At 45.5% G+C, this 26,564-nt stretch overlaps 1 long non-coding RNA gene across 2 annotated transcripts in view; it reads right to left on the bottom strand.

Moving 5' to 3' along the window:
- Window positions 1-26,564, bottom strand: part of LOC144770991 (uncharacterized) — a 189,701-nt gene that overhangs the window by 61,428 nt on the left and 101,709 nt on the right. The window lies entirely within an intron of this gene.

Genomic DNA, 26,564 nt, shown 5'->3' with positions numbered 1-26,564 from the left:
ACACAGCAACTCTTGGAAGAAGCGAAGCGCTGGACCATCGTCGCCAGTGAAAGGAAGAGAGATTACACAGGGTTGAAGAGGACTTCCTTTATTACCATCCAGACACCAGCTCTCCCGGCAGCAACTGCCGTCCCGGGAGTTCCACACATCACATCACAGGAAGCCCCACGAGTACAATCACGCTCGTGGAGAAAGCTCGTGACATTAAAGAAACAGTACATCCCAACACGCTCTAGTTGTTCTTTAGAACACTCTGGGCCATTCTGTCATTGGGCTACACTTGGGCTACATCTGGGTGATATTTGTGCTACATTTGGGCTCTTTTGTCTCTGATGGCCATCTTGGGAGACTTATTTGTTATGAAGTTTCCTAATGTCCTCATTTACTACAGTCTCCTCAGTAGGAAATACTTTCTGCAGCACTAATCATAATTTCTATGGCAAAATTAACCCCCTCATTTTGTTCCTTTTTAAATTAATTGTTTTAAGAGTTACCACTTTATTCCAATCAAGATGGCTTGAGGTGTGCTATACTTTTGTCATTAGTCATAAGGCTGTTAGCACTCTAGCTGTTCTTTAGAACACTCTGGGAAGCTGCAGTAGAACACAAAGGAATAAACTGACAGTCTCTGCCCTTGTTGGATGTACATGTTTTACTGAGAATGTCAGACTTCATTCTCACATGACTGAGAAAGATAATGTGAATTTACAAAAAATATGCTCTCAGTTTAGCTTACAGATCACCTTCCAAACCTCTGTGGGAATAGCATGAGAAAACAGTTTTCTCTAAAACATGATTCATGATATCCCAGCAGAAGGCTTTTTTCACATGGTAAAATCACCTTAGAACACACCACAATTACTAAAATGAGTATGGTACCATCAACAAATGATTTATAATGTAACTAAAGTCTTAAAACCTTCTATTAACTGCAATGCTTTTTAATGAGGTGCTATCATGTATATTGGTCCCAAGATTGCTGCCAACACTTCTTGGATGAAGTGCTGACAGCCAATCAGATCTCACGATGAGATGTGTCGTTAGGCTCCGCCCAGATATATATATATGCATTTTTTCCTTTAATATCCAAATAACTACTGAACAGATTTACACCATTTAACCACAAGGCATGAGTGTGAACCAAGGACTATCTCTTTGCCAAATTTGGTGTAATTCCATTCAGCAGTTCGGGCTGTAGATGCGACTAAAGGTTCCTATGGAAAATTGCATGGGGAAAACACGTTTTGGGAGCCCCTTTTTTCTCTGCCCTCGCTTGCTGAATCTTCCCCAAACTTTCAGGATAGGAGCGGACCGGAGCGCCCCACAAGTTCTCACAATTTCGTGAATATTCGTCAACCCGCGCCAAAGTTATGGCAAACAGAATGTTGCCGATTTCCTATGGAATTAGGTCCTAACTATAACTACCTACTGGCAACCCGCAGTAGGTAATATATATATATTTACATGACAAAAGAAATAGATAAGACAGATATGTTTCTCATGTGTATTCTGTATGACAGGATTGATGCTCAAACATTTATAAATGAGTCTTTGGTTACCTTGGATAGCATATATTTCAGGATGTATTGAAAAGTAACAAATGCTTGTGCATAGTGTTGAAGTTAATTGTCTGTATATAATTAATTACAGGGCAATTACATATACCCCCTGATTGTGACAGCTTACCATTGGTCTTGATAAAGGTGGTAACTATAAGGAGAACCCACCGAAACGCGTCTACACACAGAGTGGTATAATTCAAGCCTCCAACACCAGAGTTGATATGCTGATGTCATAGCAATACAATATTGGTGTTATCACAACGGAGCCAGAATATACAAACTGTATTCAACAATTGCATGTTGTACCTGTTCTGTCTTTTCTTCTCAATTGTGCAGGTCGCAATTGTGTGTATTGTTTTAACCGTGTTTTAAGACTAGGGATCTAGATTAGTGAAATTTATTCCTGTGTTTTTAAGTTATTCAAAATAAATGAATTTTTAACTACCTATATGTTTCTATTGTATGTACTTATGACATTGTGAGGCTTGGTATCGTAACCTTCACTTAGCATTGTCTCAAGGGAAACTTCTCTTCTTTTGGTTGTATAACCCCATTTCCCTTGGTTCCTCAAGGGGTACCTCTCGACTTCCTTCATTACTTGCACAGCCCTTCCGGCTGGAGAGGCGGTCTGTCTCTACATTAGTCTCTATATTGATCAGTACGCGTGGATCAGGGCACGCTAGCTATCCCATATGGATAAATTATAAACCTTCGGATTTTCCGACGATCAATTTAACAGGTTGATGAACCTTAATCCAAGAACAAATAGCTCCACAGGGCTGAACAACGCCAGTCATGATCAACTAATTAAAATTCTTAACACCAAAAAGAAGTTAATTAGAACAGAACTCCATGCTGAATTTTTAATCGACTATCTGAAAGCTGGAGTAATACCTATAGGACTACAGGTCCGTAAGGAGCCAGGATTATTCGTGGAACACCCAAAATTCATAGAGACCTGGACACTGATAGCAAACCGCTGCAGCCGAGACTGGCTCATACTAATAATAGAAACAGCCCAAGAGATTATAGAAATGGAAAAATCAGAGATAGAAAAATTGGAAGCAGCATTTAAACAAGTACCAGCATTAGACGATGCAAAGAAGAAATTAGACGAAATTAATCAGGACGTAGAAGGCTATAGGGAATACTTGTCCAACAAAAAACTTAAAAAATTTAAAAAAGATGTAGAGAAATATTCTGAAGAATTAGTTTACCCATATACTCATAAAGACTATTTCACTAATAAAAATGAATCACGCTGGGAGAGACCTAATCAACAAAGACCAATCTATTCAAGAGGGAATACTAAACGTACCACGTTTTCAGAAACATCTGGGTCCAGCAGCGAGGAAGAAATAGAGAGACCGATAGAAAATAGAGGGGGACCTAATTTTTCCCGGGAACCTCTTTTAGAGAGACGCCCAAATCGGGGTCAACGGAACTTCAGGGGGTACAACCAGTCAGAGCCAGCTCGGAACCATCTACCTCAGAACAGCTCCAGAGAATACATCGCAACGAGGAGCAAACAATACTGGAGGTAGATGAGTTCCCAATATTTAATCTATCTAATAGAGTCCTGACAAAGGTAGAACAAGACGTGCTCCAAAAGGGGTTTAGTTTTGCCCAAACTAACACCCACTCTCTTTTTAACTTAGAAAGTGATTTAAAAAACTTTTTCAGAAAAGTACGATTAAATAGATTTTTTGAGGACAGAGTTTATGAACCAGCCCGTAGTGTTACTGGTCCTAAACCCAAGTCAACCTTCTTCCCTAGCCTCCAACAAGTAGACAAGAGCGTTGAGATCTTCGAACGCGTCGTAGAAGTAGAGATCAAAACTTTATTTACCAAATCTGAGAGCAAGAAAGGTAACAACAACCTTTCCCAGGTACAAAGAGCAGCCCTAAACGACCTTCAGAATTGTGATGGGTTAACAATCAAACCCGCCGATAAAGGCGGAGGGGTTGTGCTATTTGACACTCCAGCATATGAAGGAAAAATACGTGAACTTCTGAACGTACAAGAGCATTACAAGAGATCCAAATTCATGGAACTTAGCCAGTTGAAAACAGAGGTGGCAAATCTTTTAGTCAGGGGCAAAGAGGAAGGTTCTATCAATGACAACGAGTACAAATTCCTCCTCAACACGCATCCAGTTATTCCAGCAATTTACGGTCTGCCAAAGATACACAAAAACATAGAGAATCCACCGATGAGACCTATCATTAGTGGGTTTGGCTCCATTTTGGAGCCACTGAGCGGATATGTAGACCACTTTTTACAACCGCTTGTTAAGAAACAAAGGTTGTATCTTAAGGACACCTCCACGTGATTGCCACGTTCGAGGGTAGAGAGTTCAACAGGGCGACCCAGTTTCTGGTCGCCCTGGATATCGAAGCCCTCTACACGAACATTCCGCAAAATGACACCATGGAGGTCATTCAGTCAATACTGGAAACTGAGGATCTGAGAGGGGGTAACAGTAATTTTATAATGTCTTGCATCTACTACATCCTTAAAAGAAACTATTTCTTATTTAAGGATGAACTCTATCTTCAAATCAAGGGGACCAGCATGGGGGCCACCTGTGCCCCCAGCTTGGCCTGTCTTTATCTAGGCAATTTCGAGTAACAACATATCTTCAATGAGATAGCTCCCTTTTATGAAAACATCTCCTGCTGGCATCGCTACATAGATGATATCATCTTCATCTGGAGCGGTGTCAGCAGTGATCTGGACTCCTTTTTAACTTGGATTAATTTGGGAGACCCCAATTTAAAATTCACTGGACATTACAGCAATGATAGAGTTGCATTTTTGGACATCAATATCAAGGAAGAGGATGGTACTCTTAAGGTGGAACTATACACTAAACCCACAGACAAAAATTCATTACTCCATTACTCGAGCAACCACCCGAGAGCGCAGAAAGATAACGTGCCCTTTGACGAGTTCCTCAGGTTGAGGCGTAATTGCTCAAATTTAGAAGACTTCTATAAACATGCAGAGAATACTAAAAGTAAGTTAAAAGCTAGAGGATACCCCAACAAACTCATAAAACATGCACTTAAACGTGCACGGTTTTATGACAGAGACAGTCTGTTAGACCAGAATAAGAATAGAAATAGACAGGATGCGACAATGGACCGAATTGTCTTCGTGACACAATATTCGCATGTGTAAGTAATCAAATAAAAAATATAGTCAACAGAAACTGGAAAATTCTTAACTTCAACATGGACAAACAGTTAAAAAAAACCTCTTCTCCTTCCGCAGAAATAAGACCATCAGAAATAGCCTAGTTCACATCTATAAGTCCACCAAAGACACTCAACTAACTCTCACAGGGACTGTAGCATTATTATTATTATTATTATTATGCGTTCTTATATAGCGCTCGATTACCCGTAGGCATCTCGGCGCTTGCCTTGGGAACCCGTCCTGGCTTCCCCCAAGGTGAAAGCCAGGCATCCCGCCGCGGGGGGCCGTAGTGGAGATTAAGCAGGCTAATGCCCAGAGCTGCAGAGTGTGAACCCGTGATTCGAGTAGGCACCGAAACGAGAATTATCGAGTCCGTGGATATTTGGGCTCAAGACCCTGCCGCGTCGGGAATTAAACCCTGGTCCCGGGTCTGACCTCTGCTTCAGGGTCTGCCTCCTCTAACCAGTGAGCCACACTTCTCCACTAACTAAGCATCCGGTAACTAAAAGTGTGGTACATGTTCTATATGTCCCCTATGCATTACTGGTAAAAACTTGGGATATAATGGCAAAAAACTAACGCCTATCAGCTTTAACAACTGCAGAAGTCAAAATGTCGTATACCTGCTCCTATGCCCCTGCAATCTGGGGTATGTTGGAGAAACAAGTAGGGAGTTACGTATCCGCTTGCTGGAACATAAATCAGCAATACGGACGAATAAAATCAATGCCCCACTGACTGAACACTACCAAGCGCTCAATCATACATGTGAAGACATAAGATGGTTCATCTTAGAGAAAATTAGAATTGACAGGAGAGGGGGTGACATAGACGAAAATAGAAAGACAAGAGAACAGTGGTACTTCTGCCACCTTAATACCATACATCAAGTATTAAATACGAGGGAAGACTGGTCAAAATGCTTATAAGAATGCACGAGATCACCTAGGTGTGATATTAACTTCATTAACTTCTTTAGCGGTAATTAACACACACCCCCCATGTTTGTTTTAAATTACTAATCTATATCCAAAATCAGGACCAACGCAGCTAGAATAGCTTTTGGACATAGACAATAGGCAGAATCACACGGGGCATGGCCTGACAAGAGGCACTATTCCGATTTAGATACTCCGCCGTGATGGTCCATAGCTGAATAGCAGGGTACTGCATTCACCTAGGCGCGCCATACAGCGAGGAGCCGTGGCTTTATGGAGTGGGATTATCAAAAAAGTTGATACTTGCGTTATCGGGGACTTCATTCTCATTTGCCCAATACAACTTACTTTATGAGGGAGTGTTTAGTTTAATCGGACAACCAGGTGTATTAATCCTGAACTTAACATCCAGCCGCCCGTCTGGTTGACTTGAGGCGGCAATTCTGTGGCGGACCAGATAGAGAACTGTCTTCCACACACTGCAGGACAATTGCATGCGATTGGATTATTTTACCCAATGAGCATTCAAGTTTTCAAGTCTGGGTGACTTGAGGCGGCAATTCTGTGGCGGACCAGATAGAGAACTGGCTTCCACAGACTGCAGGACAATTGCATGCGATTGGATAATTTTACCCAATGAGCATTCAAGTTTTCAAGATGCTATTTAGCATATCTGGATTACGTAGGAGCGTTCGTGATTGGTGTAAAATATCTCTCATTGACCAACCACGAGCGATCTACCAGTATTTAACCATGAGGCATATGGAGTGTTCTGACATACGACGCAGAACCCAAGACACAGCGGATTGATGCAACTTTCATCAGGTGAGAAAACCACACGATCTAACCCAGACCGCATTGGAGCACTTCCCCTGTCCCTTTTGTTAACAAACCCATAGAACTCTCTTGATTTTTATCATGACGCCTGTAATTTTTTTAATTAAGGTAGTCTTCGCAACAGGCCATTAAAGAAGTACTGTTGACAGTGGAACTACGTACTACCCTTCAGGTGAGCTAGTAACTTGGGTCTTTAATTGAGTAAAAAAAAGGGAATGCACGGGATACTTATTGATTCTCGGTTCCATTCACTGTAGGATATCCTTCCTCCTGATTTTACAAAGAAAGGGCTGAAGAAGAAGCACTGTTTTTAAACCAACATACGTCCTAGACTATCGTAAGAAACAGGGACCGTAAGGCAATCACTCAAGGTATATCCTTTCTTGAAAATATTAAGTATTCACTGAAAACATGACTAACTAGCTCTAAAAATAGGATCATATTTACCAGTCTCGGGTACCTTTCCTTCCCTCTCCCTAGACATGTGTGGCCTAGAAACAGATCAATAATAAAGGTTTGTTCCAAATTGAAGTGGATCACGCATCTAAAGTGGGATAATATAATAAGTCGTATAAGTTTAAACAGGTAGGCATTGACCTTCTCTCTATAGAACGTAACTGTAAGGGTGTACACTATAAGCGTATTAATCTATTCATCCTGATACTGCAGGCTAGACAACTGGCAGCAACATACTACCCATATCTCGACTAGAAACCATCGTTCGGATCACAAACAGAGTACTCACTATAAGAAGTGATCCTCATCAAGAATCCAGGGTAAGCGAGTAATCCCTTAATCCCGCAGAACTGGTGTAATTTTATGAGTTTTGGGGGTTCCATTGAAATTAGAAACTAGATAGGCATGTTAGCCGTTCTTCCCCAGTCCCACATATTACTATCTTCCCATTCGTTATGTTCAAACACGAGGTACCTCCACAAGAGAATAACCCGCAACATTGTACCTAGGGGTCTCGTTGTACAATTGAGGTATTAGTTCCACTCACGTAAAATTCCATCTAGTTGCAAATTTGAATGGAAAACGTTATGGGACGTGCTTAAGCAGGGCGACAGCAACCAGATCCTGATCTCAAAGGGGGAGCAACTGGGTTGAAATAAGTAATTGATATGGACATCTTTTTTAATTATAGCTCATTGACTTGATATTAATGACAAAAGAAATAGATAAGACAGATATGTTTCTCATGTGTATTCTGTATGACAGGATTGATGCTCAAACATTTATAAATGAGTCTTTGGTTACCTTGGATAGCATATATTTCAGGATGTATTGAAAAGTAACAAATGCTTGTACATAGTGTTGAAGTTAATTGTCTGTATATAATTCATTACAGGGCTATTACATATACCCTCTGATTGTGACAGCTTACCATTGGTCTTGATAAAGGTGGTAACTATAAGGAGAACCCACGAAACGCGTTGACGCACAGAGTGGTATAATTCAAGTCTCCAACACCAGAGTTGATATGCTTATGTCATAGCAATACAATATTGGTGTTATCACAACGGAGCCAGAATATACAAACTGTATTCAACAATTGCATGTTGTACCTGTTCTGTCTTTTCTTCTCAATTGTGCAGGTCGCAATTGTGTGTATTGTTTTAACCGTGTTTTACGACTCGGGATCTAGATTAGTGAATTTTACTCCTGTGTTTTTAAGTTATTCAAAATAAATGAATTTTTAACCACCTATATGTTTCTATTGTATGTACTTATGACATTGTGAGGCTTGGTATCGTAACCTTCACTTAGCATTGTCTCGAGGGAAACTTCTCTTCTTTTGGTTGTATAACCCCATTTCCCTTGGTTCCTCAAGGGGTACCTCTCGACTTCCTTCATTCCTCGTGTAATATACACAATGCAATATTTTTAACTGTACCAGCCGCAGCCTAGAGGGTATCGCCACTTCCCGCGGGGAAGACAATGCTGTCTGCCAGTCCGCCTCATCTAAGCCCCCCACATCAGCAGATCACTTGAGCTTCAATTTCAGTGTAGGGTCCGGAGTGTTGTTGACTAATTTACGGTAAGTAAATGATGTCGCCTTCTTGGTCATATGTTCAGTAAGTAATCTATCCTCTAGAGGAGTGGACTCAGGTATCTCTGTGCCCGGTGGTAGGACCGATTCCAGGGCATGTTTGATCTTTGATCTATAGATATCGATTCTCGGTTGGTGCTAAGTCGTATTGGGTCTGTAGCTGTTCAAAAGTCACAACCGCTCCGCTCTCCCACTGTGGAAATGTCTATTAGGTCCCAAGCCCCAAATCCTCTCCTATTGCGAAGTTTACCCAGTTGCCGCGCCGTCCACAGGGGGGTCAATTGAGTAATAATATCTTTGCATTTCAGACGGGTCTGTGCCGCATACCAAATACTGACTGTGTGTCCCGTTGGTCCCAAAAGCGAGTAGGAGCATCGCTTATCATATAATGCGGACAGAACTCCCGCTTCGCCCAGTTCATATCTGTCTGCCTGGAATGCCGGTTTCGTTTGAGGTGCGTGTAACCACTGGTTAATTATTTTCAATTGGGCTGCCCAATACTATAGCTGAATATCTGGGAGGGCTATATCTCCATCATACCAGCCTCGAATTAGCTTTTCTTTAGAAACATGCGTGGGTTTATTGCCTCAAAGGAGGCCTGAGACCATCGCTGCTAAATTTTTTTAATATTTTGACGGGACCTGGAACTGGGTATTTTCCAGCACATAAAGGAATCGGGGAAGTGTCATCATTTTAAAAAGGGCTGCCTTGCCCACAAGGGTTAGAGGCAGGCTATGCCAATGAAGCACATCACGCCTAAATCTCTCGAGTAGGGAGTCCAAGTTTTTAGAGAAGAAGGCATCAGATCCAGGTGTCACCCAGATACCCATATATTTGAAAGAGTCTTCCCTAACTGTAAGTGGACAATCCACAGGGAGTAATGGGGCCAGACCCTTAAGGTTGAATAATTCTTACTTGGACCAGATGATGGTGTAACCCGATGCCCGGCCGAAGATTTCACAAGTATTTAAGAGTGTCATTATGGAGCGTCTTGGGGAAGTTAGGTACAATAGCACGTCATCCGCATAAAGGGAGATGCGGTCTTCCCAGGTTGCTGTCCAGTGAAGGCCCCGAATCATAGGGTCCCATCGGATCTAGGCCGCCAATGACTCCAGAGCCAACGCAAATAGCAACGGAGACAAGGGGCAGCCCTGGCGCGTACCCCGCCCCAACGGAAAGTCTCTAGAGATGTGACCATTCGCCACCACATGCGCAAGTGGGCGCGAATATAACAATTTCACCCATGCTATGAACTTGGGGCCGAAGCCCAGGTGCCTGAGAACCGCGAAAAGGTAGGGCCACTCTACCATTTCAAAGGCCATGCGGGCGTCAAGCGAGAGGATAACCGCAGGTTCTTGGAGACATGGCATACGCGCCATTACCGCCTGCACCCGTCTGAGATTAAGCGCGGTATTACTTCCAGGCATAAACTCGGACTGATCCGGATGTATCAAGTTTTCGAGGTGCAGGGTTAGGTGGATGGCAAGCAATTTCGCTAGGATCTTGGCTTCAGCATTGGGTAGGGATATTGGGTGGTAGGAGGCTCACTCATCCGAGGGTTTACCTGGTTTTGGCACCGCAATAATGGTGAATCAACCTATAATGACCTGGTCCAACTAGAGGCTCTTCTTTAGGTCCTTTAGTCAATGTACCATTCTTGTACTGCTAGAGCAGGTGGTATGTGGTATGTGTGTTACACGACTGTCTGAGGGGACAGCGGCTATTTTTATTAAGGCGCGGTCTTTGATGTACTCTCTACCCCATGAAAGTTTAAGGTAGGGGAGCGAGTTGTAAATAATCGCAACATGTGGTACATTGACTAAAGGACCTAAAGAAGAGCCTCTTGTTGGACCAGGTCATTATAGGTTGATTGACTTTTCGAGTGGAGGGCAACCTTGGCCTATATTTCCCTCTGTGCTCCTGTGTGTATAGACCGCAATAATGGTGGCCAGTCCCTGATCCCGGGGCAGTGCTCCCTCCTCTAGGCTAGTTGTATACATCTGTAATAGATGTGGGGCAGTTAGGTCAGATGTGCGTTTATAGAACTCTATTGGGATTCCATTGGGTTCCACTGGTTTTCCCGGCTGAAGGGCTTGGATGGCCGTCCGCAATTCGTCAACTGTAATATCAGCCTCTAGTGTTAAAGCCGCTTCCTCAGATAGGGAAGGCATCCTGATATCTTTGATGTATGATTGTGCCTCTTCTGTTGTCATGTTGGAGTTGGAGGTATATACCTGTTTGAAATAGCCCGCCAAGGCCTCTACTATACGTTCTGGGGTGGTCACTACTTCTTCTGTGTGAGTACTGAGTTGTGCTATCGTGTTCCGTGCCCTTTCTTTCTTTCTTATCTAGCCACGCCAGGAGCTTGCCCGCTTTATCCCCCACCTCGTATATTATATGCCGTGTGGATTGTAGCCGCATTTTAACCTGGTTACGCTGATATTCTTTGAGTGCACTCTGCGTAAGGCGAAGAGTTTGAGCTGTGTTTATGGTGGGTCCCTCCTCATGTTGGGCTTGTGACTCAGCTAGATCTGCCTCTAGTGCCTCTAATTCACCCCTCGTCTGACGTTTATTGCCTGTAATTGAGGCGATTGCCTGCCCTCTCACCACAGTTTTAAATGCTTCCCACAATATACAAGGGGATCGTACTGAGGACACGTTTTCTAAAAAATACTGTTTTGTGACTTTAATAATGTCCTTGCGGATCGTGGGAACCTGGAAATAGCCTGGGAAGATGTGGAAAATACCCTTCCTCACCTTAGTAGCCATTGTGTAGGCCAGGGAGACCGGGGAGTGGTCCGAAATCCCACGTGGATGAATCTCAACATCAGCTAAATGGGCCAAACTACCAGCTGTGAGGAAAAAATTGTCTATACGGGAGAGACTATTATGTGCCCCTGACTGGAAAGTGTAGTGCCGTACATTGGGGTTTCTATATCTCCAAGCATCCGAAAGTCCTAAAGCATCCATGAACCCCCTCAACCGGGAACCATCCCTTCCACTCATCCTACTTGGGTAGCGGTCCCTAGTGCCATCAATGACTGAGTTAAAGTCGCCTCCCAAAATCAATTCACCCTCCGGTAATTTCAAAAGAAATAAATGTAAAAATGTAAATTGATACTTCTTACGTATCAGAATACCCACCCCTGGGAGCCCGAAGAGAACTCTGAGAGCACTACCAGTTTGTAACCCCAGCGATCCATAGCCTTACACACTGAACCCATCAGGTGCGTTTCCTGTAATAATGCCATTGCTGGTGCTCTGTGCCGTAAATACTGTAACACCAATCCATTTTTAATTTTATCCCCCAGTCCATGTACATTCCAAGTAAGCAGCATCAGGGGAGACACCGAAGACCTCGGGGGTTTATCAATATCCGCCCTGGAGCTGAGCAATTCTGTGCCTGCCGCCATGAATAGTGTAGTAGTACCAAGCGACCCTTATGTCATGTGGCCCTAAAAAGATGATCTGCATAAACCACATTAGACCTTGCCCTGAACATGAAAACAACAAAACAAAAACAATCCAAGAAACCCACCTTGCCCTACCCACCCACCACCCTGCCTCCCTGCTCGACGGATTTAAAACTACCCACCTCCCCAACAAAGCAGAGAGCTTAATACCCGGCTCCAGTACTTCTATGAAGGGGGGAAGACAAAACAGCCCCTGCTCCACTTCGGGCCGTTACATCAAAAACTTTAACAACCCAAAGCCCTCCATTAGGGTCTGCAACTAGGATTAATGAAGAAAAGTCACATACTAAGTGTCCCACAAACATCGCAGCGGATCAGTCTCCTTGCTTAAAACACAAAGTACCTGTAAGTAGCTGAAATTGGCTCCTTCAACAGCCTCACTATCCTCCATTACCCAATACCCCACACCATTGAGGATGTAGTCCTGAGGACGGGAGGGTCTGGCAGCTCGCCGTGACCATCGACGCAGTCAGGGGTGGATCTTCCATCATCTGCAAAAGAAGAATATTCACTCTTGCTCCATTTCGTCCCGCTGTTCGTTGTGTCATGTGTCCCGACGGCCACCACGGCCCGACCTCCCTGCCTTGCGCCATCCCTCCAACCATTCCTGTGCTTCCTCAGGTGTGGAGAAGAACCAAGTTTTGCCCTCTGCCTCCACTCTCAATTTGGCTGGGAACAACATGGAATATTTCAGTTCTCGTTCCCGGAGCGCCTTCTTCACTTCAAGGAATCCTCTGCGCTGCTTCGTAACTGCCGCCGTGTAGTCCGGAAAGATCGTGATTGCAGCGTTATCAATGCGGATCGGAGGAACCTGTCGTTCGGCTTGTAGGATAGCATCGTGATCCTGGAAGCTAAATATGCGCGCTAGGATCGGTCGTGGAGGGACCCCTGGCTTTGGCCTGCCACCTGGGACCCGGTGTGTGCGCTCCACCGAGAAAAAATTCGATAATCCCTTCGGCTGGAGATGAGCTGTTACTAGGTCTTCCACAAAAAGATCGAGGGCCTGACCTCCTACCGTTTCCAGAACTCCAATAAGGCGGATGTTATTCCGCCTTGAGCATCCCTCCTGATCCTCGAGGTGGGCCATCATGAGCTTGTTGTCCGCCTCCAGCTGTCGCACTCGTTTTTTGAGAATGGAAGTACCTGATGATAGGGCGGCGGTCGCTGTTTCAACCTCAGACACTTTGGTGGACATTTTATTAAAGTCAGCTCGGATCAACGCCAGGTCAATTGCAAGTGTCCCAATTCTAGAGTCTACTTTATTCAGGGTGGTCATAATGTCTTGTAAGGAGGAGGCATCGCCATCGTCCATAGAAACACCATCAAAATTACAACCAGCTCCGACGTAAATCTTGCAACCGCCGAACACCTCAACTTTCAGATCCACACCGACCCCAGGACCACACTTAGAGGAACACTCATTTACAGGCCCCCAGGCACCCGATCTCAATTCAGTGACGACATCACGGACTTCGTCAGCCCGCACGCCCTCGCCTCCGAGAACTACATTCTCCTAGGAGACCTCAACTACCACCTTGACAACATTCACGACAACAACACCACCACCCTTCTGGACAACCTGTCCAATCTCGGACTCAAACAACTTGTTGACACCCCCACTCACATAGCCGGACACACGCTCGACCCTATCTTCACTTCCAGCAAGCACATCTCCTTCGATCACACTACAGCTCTCCACTGGACGGATCATAGCTGTGTTCACTTCAGCTTCAAAACAACCCTGACCCACAACCGTCCACAACCCATTCCCCGAAGAAAATGGAACAAAATCACCATGAACAACTCCTCAAATCACTCAGCCAAAACACTCCCACCCCGGCAACGGACCCAGACCTAGCGGCCACCAACCTCAGGCAATGGATTACCCACAGTGCGGACGAACTAGCACCCCTGAAAAAACACCAGTCGAAATCATCCAGCAAAAAAGCTCCCTGGTTCAATGATGACCTCAAAAAATCCAAGAAGACATGCCGCACCCTGGAGAAGAATTGGAGAAAAGAACCAACTTCAGACAACATGGACTCCCTCAAGACAGCCACCCGCAAACACCACCAACTGATCCGATCCGCCAAGAAATCGGCACTTAAGAACCGTCTCGACAACAATTCTCATAACAGCAAGGAACTCTTCAATATCGTCAAAGAATTCACCAACCCTCCCGCAGCATCCAACGACATCACTAACTCCCAAGACCTCTGCGATGCGCTATCCTCCTTCTTCTACAACAAAATTGCCGACATCCACAACAGCTTCAAGAATACCCCCAATGACCAACTCACCCCACCCACTTCAGATCCCACCCCTCCAACTAACTACCTCAACTCCTGGAACCCAATCACCATTGAAGACACCATCCGCCTCATGAACTCAATCCACTCTGGCTCACCTTCCGACCCCTGCCCCCACTTCATCTTCAACAAAGCTGACTCCATCATCGCTCCCCAACTCCGCGATGTCATCAACTGCTCCTTCGACTCCGCCACCTTTCCAGAAATATGGAAACACGCCGAACTCAGCGCCCTTCTGAAAAAACCAACAGCAGACCCCTCAGATCTGAAAAACTACCGACCCATTTCCCTACTCCCTTTCCCGGCCAAAGTCATCGAAAAAGCCGTCAATAGCCAACTAGCAGCCTTCCTTGAATGCAACAACTCTCTGGATCCCTCACAGAATGGCTTTCGAGCCAAACACAGCACCGAAACCGCCCTCATTGCGGCGACCGACGACATCCGAGCACTCCTGGACAACGGTGAAACAGTGGCCCTCATTCTACTCGACCTCTCCGCCGCCTTTGACACTGTCTGTCACAACACCCTCATACAACGCCTCAACAACATCGGCATACAAGGAAAAGCCTTGGACTGGATCATCTCGTTCCTAGCCGGGAGAACACAGAGAGTCCGACTCCCCCCATTCTACTCAGAGCCCACCGAAGTCATCTGCGGCGTACCTCAAGGCTCCTCACTCAGTCCCACCCTCTTCAATGTCTACATTAGTCCCCTCGCCTCCATCGCACGCCAACACAACCTCAACATCATCTCCTACGCCGACGACACCCAGCTAATCCTTTCCCTCACCAAAGACCCCAACACCGCCAAAAACAACCTTCACGAAGGTATGAAAGAAGTAGCCGAATGGATGAAACAGAGCCGCTTAAAACTCAACTCAGACAAAACGGAGGTGCTCATCCTAGGATCCTCCCCCTCAGCTTGGGACGACTCCTGGTGGCCTTCCGCTCTGGGTTCTGCGCCCACACCCACAGACCATGCACGTAACCTTGGCTTCATTCTAGACTCCTCCCTCTCAATGTCCAGACAAGTCAACGCCGTATCGTCCTCCTGCTTCAACGTCCTTTGCATTCTCAAAAAGATCTTCCGCTGGATCCCCCTCGAAACAAGAAAAACTGTCACCCATGCACTGGTCACGAGTCGACTGGACTATGGCAACACACTCTACGCCGGAATTACAACAAAATTGCAGAAAAAACTCCAGCGCATCCAAAACGCATCAGCGAGACTCATATTAGACATCCCGCGCCAAGAGCACATCACCGGTCACTTAAAAAACCTCCACTGGCTTCCCGTCAACAAAAGAATTACTTTCCGCCTTCTTACCCACGCACACAAGTCCCTTTATAATCTAGGACCCGAATGCCTCAACACCCGACTGTCCTTCTACTATCCCACCCGCCAACTAAGATCATCCAATCAAGCCCTCGCCGCAGTCCCGCGCATCCGAAAAACCACCATGGGTGGCAGATCCTTCTCCTTCCTGGCTGCCAAGACCTGGAACTCACTCCCCACCCACCTCCGCCTTACTCAGAATCACATCTCCTTCAGAAAAGAATTGAAAACATGGCTATTCGATAAAAAGTAAACCCCTCCCTCCAGCGCCTTGAGACCCTCTGGGTGAGTAGTGCGCTTTATAAATACACGAACTTGAACTTGAACCTCCTGTGGAGCGCCACCAGTCGCACCCGCCGTTGACGGGACTTCTTTGTCAGGCGCATCACCCTGTGACTTTGTGAATGCGTACTTGTCCAGTTTTATCTGGTTAGGTCCCCTTCCAGTTCTGTTGCTCATTTTGCTGCCTGGTAGATGGACTTCGGATATGGCAAGGCCCGTGCATGGCACTGCCTATAGTTCTTAGCGCTGCTACGTTTTAGTCTATTAGTGGAGCTAGGTACCGTTAGCCGGTTAGGGCGCGTCCAAATCACCACCACTCTCGATAGATGGACGCTTTCCCAATCCGTGCCCCCGCAGGCGGATCAGTATAGGTCAGTTCTGTTCTGGGGCCCCGGATCAAGTAGCCCCATGCACCGTATTACTAAGGAGAGGGCAGCCCCTGCAATAATGCCAGTCCGCAACCACGTTGTTGGATAACACCACGCGGGAGAGGCGCTACACCCGCCTCAGTGATAGTGTCCGCCAAGATATACCACCTCTGAACCTGCCGCTCAGCACACTTAGACTCACTTAGACTCACTTTGACGGCAAGGGCAACTTGCCAGTGTCCTCCCCGACCTTGAAGCAATTAATCCTGGGCAGCGCAGCAATTCATGAGTGTCAGCAGTCCCCTCCGAGCCCGGAGGGCATTGCAGTCTGTTGCGTCTTGCGGTCGTTTTAGTACCCGCCCATGGCGCGGGGGCCCAGGATAGCAGTAGCGGTAGTTCTTCAGCCCCCGCCCTGGCCGCTCAGCACTCACTCGTGGGAAGTGCTGTATTGTCGTATGCTCCGGGGAGATATCAGTGCTGATCGCGCCCTGCAATTGTCTTCGCCCGTTATGGGCTGCAGCATCAGTTCCGGCAATTCGCACTGTACGGGCATAAGATGGCGGCGGGGGCAACTCCTCTACCTCTGCTCCGTCCACTAGTCCCACGCCTGCATGCAGCGTCACACTGTGGGGACACCCCAGTCAGCACTTTAGCCTTCCTCCGGCTCCGCTGTCCTGATCTGTTCCAGGGACTAAGTTGGGGGGGGGCGTGCTCCGTCCACCGCCACTGCCACACCTCCTCACGCCGGTCTCCTGGCCTCCTTCCCTGGATGTCACCTTAGCTCGCCTTCCTTCTGGGATCTTCATTTCTACCAATCCCTGGGTGTTCTGCTTGCGCACTACCTGAGTGGGTACTATTCCTCTCTCTCTGTGGTAGGTCCCCCTGTGGTAATTCTCCCGTACCCTCACTACCTCGGGTGTCCATATCCTGAGCTGCTATGTGTCGGGGAGTGACTAATGTGGGTGCCCACTGTGCTGCCAATCTGGCCATATTTTCTTCGAGCGTGCTAATTTTCGTGTAGAGAGGTGCTAGTTGGTTAGTGATTAGTAATTCCAATCTTAGCCATAATGGTGAGTCCTCCTCATTGCCCGAGTCCATCCCTCTGCATTTAGAACACTGCGGGAAGCCTGTGGCTTCTGGGGCCCCTTTGGGCCTATCCACCCTTGATGGTTCTTTCTTATTCACATTTCTGGTAGCCTTATTTCCTCCTCCCCCTCGCCCTCCCCTTCGTGCGCTCTTGGCTGAGGCTGTGGGGACATTTACGGGCATAACATCTCTACTAGACATGTGTTGATCTAAGCGCGCCCTTTTAGATCGTGTTACAACCTCAGCAGGTTCCATAGGTGGCAGCACACAGTGCTCTGGTGCTTCTGCCCTCTCGGCCCCCTCTTCCCCCGCTCCTTCCCCCCTTGATGATGACGTAGATGCCAACATGCATTGGCCCGATTCTCCCTCCTTCACCGCATTTATTACAATTACAGATGTCATTTCCCTGGTAGACATAATTACTCCTGCCTCAGCACAGGCTTTCTCTGCCGATCTGTGGGGAGTAATGACAATGTCTAAATTTTTCGGGGTAACAGCCTTCGGAGTCTCTGTCTTGGCTAAACCCCCCATGGACAGTCTTTTCTGGGCTGTGTTGGAGTCCAAGGAAAGTCTTGTTTTGGCAGAAGGAATTTCTTGATCCAAGGCTGATTCTGCCTTGATAAAGAAAGCACCCAGTGTCCCTTTTAGGCTCCCTCCCACATTGTCTGGTTTGATCCTCTCTTTAGTCATTGAGTAACTCTTATCTGTATCCCATGCAATTGCAGGCGCAATGATAGGATTAGTTCCCTCACTGTTGTGCGTGGATTTCTAATCTCAGGGACGATGTTGGGAAGAGAAATAGGGACATAGGTTCACCAGTAGATTGCTAATTAATTGACAGCACCATGCAGTCACCGAACAATGTTCTTACTGGACAGGACGTCCCAACAATGTTCTTACTGGACTAAACTGCACACGTCATGGCCAGTAAGCTAAATAAGGATTTGGGGGCCTGTGTTGAAAGCCATTGGCACCATGTGCTGGTACACTACCACGTATGTGTTGTCGGACTTCGGGAGTACCGTTAGCATCGGCCTGGCTAGGAATGTACTTGGCTGCGGAATAATTGTTCAATAACCATGAATGCGCTGTGTCACTGCACTTCACACTGTGTACTATTCTTTAATGAAGGTCAAACGACTGGGCACCCTCTCCGTAACACTAATTCAAACACTCCACATGGGACACAGACTGATGCTATGCTAAACACTTACAGTTGGAAGTGTTAATGGGAATGCATCTGGCGCTAAGCTTAGCTAAGACTTAGCATGTGAGGGCATTGTAATACAGGCACGTGTACTGCAGTTATCGTCAGGAAGCCAGAAACACTAATTGTTTGTGTTTGTCTTTTCCATTTATGTATGGTCGGGTCCATGGCGGATATCTGGGAAGTGCTCCACACCGCAACAACTGCAACAGGTGGACAGCCAAAGGGACGCGTACGTCAGGTACAGGAAGGCCAAGCAACGACATCAAGTGTGATGGGCGATCGACCAAGGACTCAAGAGGTGCCAACACTGGGTTGATTGTTTTTGGTGTAACCCCTAGATTGGGCTGGCCGCAATAATGTAGCGGGATGTTGCTTCAAATAAGATGGCAGTATGTTCCTTATCAGGAAACTGCATTGCTACAGTAACGGCGCCTGTGCTCGCAGGGCCACCGTGGCCGTCATAGTATATTAATAGGTTACCAATTGGTGGGGCCAATGAGAGGAATGTGGCAGTGCACAGGGGTGTGCCTGGCCAGCTTGGCCAAACCCAGGAGTAATAGGCCTATGCAACACCTCAGCACCCCTTGTCGGGAAGCCGGACTCTGCCTCTACGGGGGCCCGAGCTCCCAGTTGCCATTTTAGTAGACACAGCCCGATTGGGGACTTCCATAGTAAGGAGGTAGACATACACTGACGGGTAGCCTTTTCAGTTGCACTGACAGTGGGTGGCAGCATCAGGAGCGCCGTGTCTTATCGGGCACACCGTAATGCCAGTCAATTAAGCCCATCTGGTGGCCTATGGCGGCACGTGTAATTTCCCTGGTCAGTCAGCCCTAGCATAATTAGCACACATTTTGGGAGGGGGGGCCTGAATGAACAGGTACACCAGGACGCCTGGGTAGAAGGGGGTCAACATGTCCGTACTTGGGGTACACCCTGGCGCAGATATTTCAGATCTCCCGAAGTTGGGAAGCGAGTCTGTGAGGCCATATTGTGCCTATGGAAGCAAATACCTAGTAACAACAGTAGTGAGGCTTGCTAATTGCAGACCATAGCCCAGGGGTGCATCTAGGGGGAGTCGTGCCTCTTGAAAGACGGCATCCATTTGTACACGTCTGGGGTTGAAACCATTGCAGAGAATTTTTTCTTGCCTACGTAGGGAGGATAGGGACAAGGTATGATCTTGCAAGGAGTTGGTAGGGCCCGATAGTTGGACTAAACATATGATGGCTAGGTGTGAGAATTTAAGGTTAGGGCATGACCTTTCAGTGTAGAAGGGTAGGGGGGCAGATAGTCGGTCAACTACGCTGGCCTGTGGCGATAGGTCATGATTGGTGAGCAGTTAATTTAAGGTCCTTAGGGGGCGGCATCACTCTCGAATGGGGTCGCCCTAAGGGAGAGACAAGTGGTCTCTCATAGAACCCCTGGGGCAGGTACAGCCTGTTGGGTACATGGGTGCGGGGAGACAGTCACGCTTTCTCTAGGCTGTTTGGCCACCCCGCATGTGCACAATGACGCCTGTAAACGGCGCAGAGATGCAAGGGTCCCCTTTAATGGAGTTATTGGAGCGTACGGGGTAACCGGGGGGCCAAAGTACCCTCACGGTAAGCTGGCCCTCTGCGCGTGCGCACTTCGAGAGAAGGGAGTGGTTAATAGGGTGTACGGGGGTAACCGGGGAGGGCGTGTAACCCCACGGTAAACGGGCCCCACTGCGCATGCGCACTCCTTTCGGAGGCCGTGGTTTAGTGATAAGGATCTGACACCAGTTATTGACCTTGCTGTAGGCCCAAATAGGTACGCAGAAAATAAAGATGGAATAATGTGATTGATATGTTAGTTTTTGGATAGGAAATACCTTGTACTAGAAATATGTTAAGATTAGCCATCTGAATACCTGTATACATCAATTGTAACATTTTCTGCGTAATTGTGTAAATATTGTTTATTTCAATTTTGATTTATTTTGTTTGTTTTAATAAATACGGCCAAGGGGTCGAAAGATCCCCCGCCTTCCAAAGAAAGCCCTTTCACGTCCTGTTAATAATGTTATGTTGGTTAACAGAAGGGTGGGGGTCCTCCGGCAGTCCCTGGCCATATGGAAAGGTGGGGCCAACATCGGCCCACCGCACTTATGGTGGGGCGCACCGACCCCCACTCGCCCCGGGTCCCCTGGTGACCCGGAAGTGATTGAGTCACTTCCGGGTCACGAAGGGAACAAAGGCCAGGCCGGTTAGATCCGGCCTGGCCTGCGAAGGGTTAAAAGGCTGTGCAGCGAGGGAGTCGGCCTCTTTGACTCCTGCGCACCATGGCCTGCCCCTTCCAGCCTCTAGGAGGCTGTAATTCATTTTCCCACCCACCATCCCCTAAAGCAGATGATTGTTATTGTGTGTTATGAAGGTTTTCACAATTTGGTTACAAGTGTTTATGTATGACAAAGTGTCTGATTAATACGTTTTGTTCCTTAGAACTTTCTCCCGTTTTCAGGTCATCAATCGTGGTATTTATTACTATGCCTTGGTCAGGCGGTAAGGTCATGATTGGTGAGCAGTTAACTTAAGGTCCTTAGGGGGCGGCACCATTCTCGAATGGGGTCGCCCAAAGGGAGAGACAAGTGGTCTCTCATAGAACTCCAGGGGCAGGTACAGCCAGTTGGGTACATGGGTACGGGGGAGACAGTCACGCTTTCTCTAGGCTGTTTGGCCACCCCGCATGTGCACAATGGCGCCAGTAAATGGCGCAGAGATGCAAGGGACCCCTTTAATGGAGTTAATGGAGCGTACAGGGTAACCGGGGGTCCAAAGTACCCTCACGGTAAGCGGGCCCTCTGCGCATGCGCACTTCGACAGAAGGGCGTGGTTAATAGGGCGTACGGGGGTAACCAGGAGGGGGTGTGCCCCCACGGTAAACGGGCCCTCATGCGCGTGCGCACTCCAACAGGAGGACGTGGTTAATATGGCGTATGGGGTTAACTGGGGAGGGCAGGTAACCCCACGGTAAACAGGCCCCCCTGCACGTGCGCACTCCTTTCGGGAAGGCGTGGTTTAGTGATAAGGATCTGACACCAGTTATTGACCTTGCCGTAGGCCCAAATAGGTACGCAGAAGATAAAGATGGTATAATGTGATTGGTATGTTAGTTTTTGGATAGGAAATACCATGTACTAGAAATATGTTAAGGTTAGCCATTTGAATACCTGTATATAGCAATTGTAACATTTTCTGCGTAATTGTGTAAATATTGTTTATTTCAATTTTGATTTATTTTGTATGTTTTAATAAATACGGCCGGGGGGGGTCGAAAGATCCCCCGTCTTCCAAAGAAAGCCCTCTCACGTCCTGTTAATAATGTTATGTTGGTTAACGGAAGGGTGGGGGTCCTCCGGCAGTCCCTGGCCATATGATTCCAGCGAGCATGGAAGAAGTAATGCCGTTCATGGCGCGATAGATTCAGGCTCATTAGCCGGGATTAGGTTATGTACCTTTTCCGAGCATGTTGAAGCACATGAGAGGAAGGCGTTTGAACATTTGATTAAGTACTCGACGCGTTTCGAGAAAAACTTTCTCTTGGTCATGGGCTCGTGACCAAGAGAAAGTTTTTCTCGAAACGCGTCGAGTGGAGCTGAAATAAAAGCTCGTTATTTTGCAACAAGCCGGCATGGACATTCCTTTTTTTTTTTTTTTTCATCAAAATTGTGGATACAAGTTTGGAGAGACTTTGGGATTCGCTATCCCGTCTTGGCCCTCCATTGTGAGTGGCAGGGGTTCAGAGCGAAAACTAGTTTTGGAATATATATATATATATATAACTTTTTGGGGGAGTTATTGACGACCCACTTTAGCATGTTGTAGATAGTAATATGTAATTCTGTGTTTAATTTTGTAGAGTAGGTAGCAGTTTTGTGTCCTGAAGAGAACCCCATGAAGGATGAGTTAGTGGGGTTGAAACACGTTGATCAGTATTTGTGGCCCTAATGTCTCAATTAGGATTTTTTTAAATATACAGTGACTTCAAAATTCAAGGAATTAATAATTGGTACAGCAGAAGTCACTAACCTAGTTACAGAGGTCATGAGTTGACAGGTGCATTGTCCACAAAAAAGAGAGCAGTTGAACTCTTTGAATTGTTCCATAGGTAAATATAAAGTTATTCCCCTTTAGCCGCTGCTCTAGACATTGTAAAATATGAACTGATCTTTTTGTGTATTGTGTTCTTGTTATTTGTGTTACGTATTTTTCACATGTATGTGGTTGTGTTAATTAATTTTGATTTGTGTCCACTGTTGTGTATCAATTTAGATTCTGTATGAATTTCCCGATTCATGCCCTTTTATAGGTACAAATCACATTGCCCTTATTTAGGCATATAAATCCAGACCTTATTTAGGCATTGTCCATGCTAACCAAATACAGGCATGGCTACTTACATCCGTTCATCTACGTCACCACGAGTTCTAGGAAAACCAGACTCTAAAGCCTTTGGATATTGATTTTTCCAAGAACTCATTTATTATGCATGAACATCTATTCCTTAGGGGTTCATTCATGACGTTCTTATGCCCGACTTTTACATCAATACTGGCATTCCTAAACACCTTCAAGGTGTAAATATACCTTCACTTGCTAAGGGAAGGCACGGTGCGGTTCGGCTACCTACTTGCACGACGCAGCTCGCCACAGCAAGTCCCGAAGGAAGTCAAGTCCACAACTGACACACTGACCAGACGCTTTCATCCTCCTACCGGGGAATCCATCTTCAGTGTTTCTGACTCCCCTTGTGGGGTGTTAGAGATTGAGTCCCGGGAAAGAGATACCAACCTCTCCTATTCTAAGGTATGGAGCTGATAAGAACCTAGAGAAACTTTTGGCAACTCTTGGCATAACTAAACCAGACTAAAACAGCACCTACTTCTTCCCTCGTACTAGACTTAGGTTAGGTACACTGGGATAGGATGATTTTAAAAGCACCAGTTGAGTATTTAAGCCTGTGTTATTTATGTATGTATTTTAATGAATATATGCTATTACAGTTTTATTTCATCTTACTGCTAACGCTGACTTCGCATTCTGTCTTACGATTGTAGCAGTTCATATCTCTTGCATGAAAAATAAGATTGTTCAATAAACCCTTTTTATTGAAATGCCCATCTATCTATTTCTATGCACGATTGACTGAGTGAAACGGTTATCTACTGTTTCCACGACTATAAGATTATTCCGACTCTAAAGGAAACAAATTTGTCATGTTTATGCGGTTGTCAGAAACTAATCCCTTCTTGATCATTCGAGAAAGTTTTTAGTAACCTCTGAGTTAGCTGGCACACACACAATTAGGTTTAATATACTGGATAGAGACATACTGACCTCAGTCCTATGTCAAAACTATAGCGTATGTTATTCCAACGTGCAGAGCCTATCAGGGATATGGGAACTACTCTACACCACTGTGGCGTATCTAATGTTTTGGTGGGAGGGAAGAATATTTTTTATGTATTTTGTGTTTGGTCTTCTGTGTTTGCTAAAAATATAAAACAAAGTGTTTATAGGATGTTTCAAAAAAGATTAAACAGTGATCGCTTTTATTAAATATAGCAACTATGGATTAATTGTAGTTCCAAAGGTACAGTCAGTTTTGGCATTGGTGTGTTCGTGTGACACATGGCAATTATGCATTTCTGTCAACATTGACAAACTTCCATGTTGCAATGTAAACACCATCTCTGACCTTTGTCCTGAATGATCTTGTGCATGATGAGGATTTTTCCCTATATGTTATTACACATATACATTGATGCCCAATTCTGCTGTTTTCAGTTCCCTGCCAGTTCATGCTGATAACTGAGGACACTTTGTTGAAATATAGAAAATAAACCATCCCATTTCCAAAGAATGGCACTGAAAAAGCTGGAAGTGGTGAGGAGGGAGTCACTGGGATTAACATAGAAAGCTCCTGCCTGGTTTGCTATCACAGTTACCACAATGTGGTCCAACCTCATAATGTGTTTCTTGGCAACCTCCTCCCTCCCTACTCCTGGCAAAGAGCTAACATTGATGAATATGTAGTGAGAAAGTGCTGTAGCATTATTTCAGCTAACATGTGTGCTTGAGCAGAACCAAAATAATGTGATGGAGATCATACTGGAACATTGTGAAGCCCTGGCATATAGCCTTTGTCATCTAGCATCTTGTCTGATGCTATCTTTGAAGAAGATAATTTGATATTTGGCATCTAATAGCACCAAAGAGCCTGTAATTGTGTGATGCTAGAGTCATGCCTTGCCTCGGGATGCCTACTGATCTACTCTGTTGTATGTGACTGCTGTCACACTCTGTGGGCCTCATGTGTGGCCCCCTAGGCAAACCTTACCCTATGGCTGCAAGATCCTTCCAGATACGTCTGTGGTATATGTGTTCTGCGAGTCCGTAGTGTATTGCTCAGATTGTCTGAGCCTGGAAATGCCCATCATACCCATTGGTATAATTACCACATCCACCTTATGCATATCATCCTACGCAACCACAACCACAACCGACACATTATAAGCCTGGATCCAAGCAGTAGAAACGTTTGACTCTTGTCAAGTAGATATGAGTGACAGATTAACATTTTGCAGTGTAGAGAGCGTATAGCAACACCCATGAGATGTATGGCTAACATGGTTGTTTTTTTATTAATTCAATTACTGTTTATTTTCAGGTGAACACAAGTATCCAGAAAGGCATGTTTATGTCGAAACAGTGTATGGTAGCCAAAATATATACGTAGTTTGCTTTATGTAAAGAAAAAATACGGGGTCATGGATTAATACTGACACACAAAATTAGTGCATTACAATTTGAATGGGTACCTTTAGGACACATTGTTATAAAATAACGTTAACCAAAGGCAGTATAGGTGTGCAAAATGAGTTTTCATTTGAAAAATATTGTTTGATTTAGGTTTGGTTCAGTTAACATAACCAGGACGCACTAGTTTACATTTCGAAGTCCATGTTAGAATCTTGGCACAGGCATTTCTTCTGATTATTTTTTTAGAAAATCATTGAAATTCAGCTACAGATATGGTGTCTCTGACTCTGTATGTGCAAAAGTATTATTTCTAGGTTCCTCAGCCGAGGGGATGTATCAGAAATTGTTCGAAGGTTCAGGTGCTAAACCTCGATTGCCATGTTTTGTTATTATGGATGTGTAGAACTGTTCATTGTTTTAATATACATTTCTCATTATTTCTGCCCAATGATAATTATTTTCAAGTAGGTGTTTTGGAAATTAACAGTTTGATTGGTTTGATGTGTAATTAACATGTTAGTACTGCCTCTACATAATGTCATGCTATCAATCTGGGTGCTGTCTTTTGAAAAATATTATTAAGCATCTGCAAACATTACATTTTACATTGCAGCATTGTACATTTTAGAAGTGTTGCCTTTTCCTTTCAGAAAGGCGTTTCACGTCATTATTCTATTCTATTAGCCCAGTTCAGAACAGAAAACTGCTGTTAATTTTATGTAGAGTGGGCTAGTAGTTTGTGGTCCTTTTGTATTTAGGATTTAGGATTTGATTGATGCTAATTCCCTCATTGTGATTGACCTTTTCTTTCTGTAATGATAATTATGATTGAATAAATCTGCAAAAAGAAGAACTGGAGAAACCTAGCAATGCCCATTTATCTTTATATGTCTTGGCTATCTGAGCACTGGATTCTCTCTTTCCTGCAAAATGACCCTCCTTCACTTCAATTGGGCAAAGTAATTAAACACTTGAAGCATCAATATACGTCTAAGTCTTAGCTTTACATTGTGCAAAGTGGAAACACTTTCCACAGGCAGGTGCCCTTTTTGAGTTGGTGAGGGCCTGCATCCACAATAATGTTGTATCTAGAGGAAAGCGGAGTATGATAGTCTTATCCCACTT

The sequence above is a fragment of the Lissotriton helveticus genome, chromosome 1_1 (assembly GCF_964261635.1).
Source record: "Lissotriton helveticus chromosome 1_1, aLisHel1.1, whole genome shotgun sequence".
NCBI lineage: Eukaryota > Metazoa > Chordata > Amphibia > Caudata > Salamandridae > Lissotriton > Lissotriton helveticus.
Note: the sequence above shows the minus strand (reverse complement) of the source record. Positions and strands in the feature narration are given on the sequence as shown.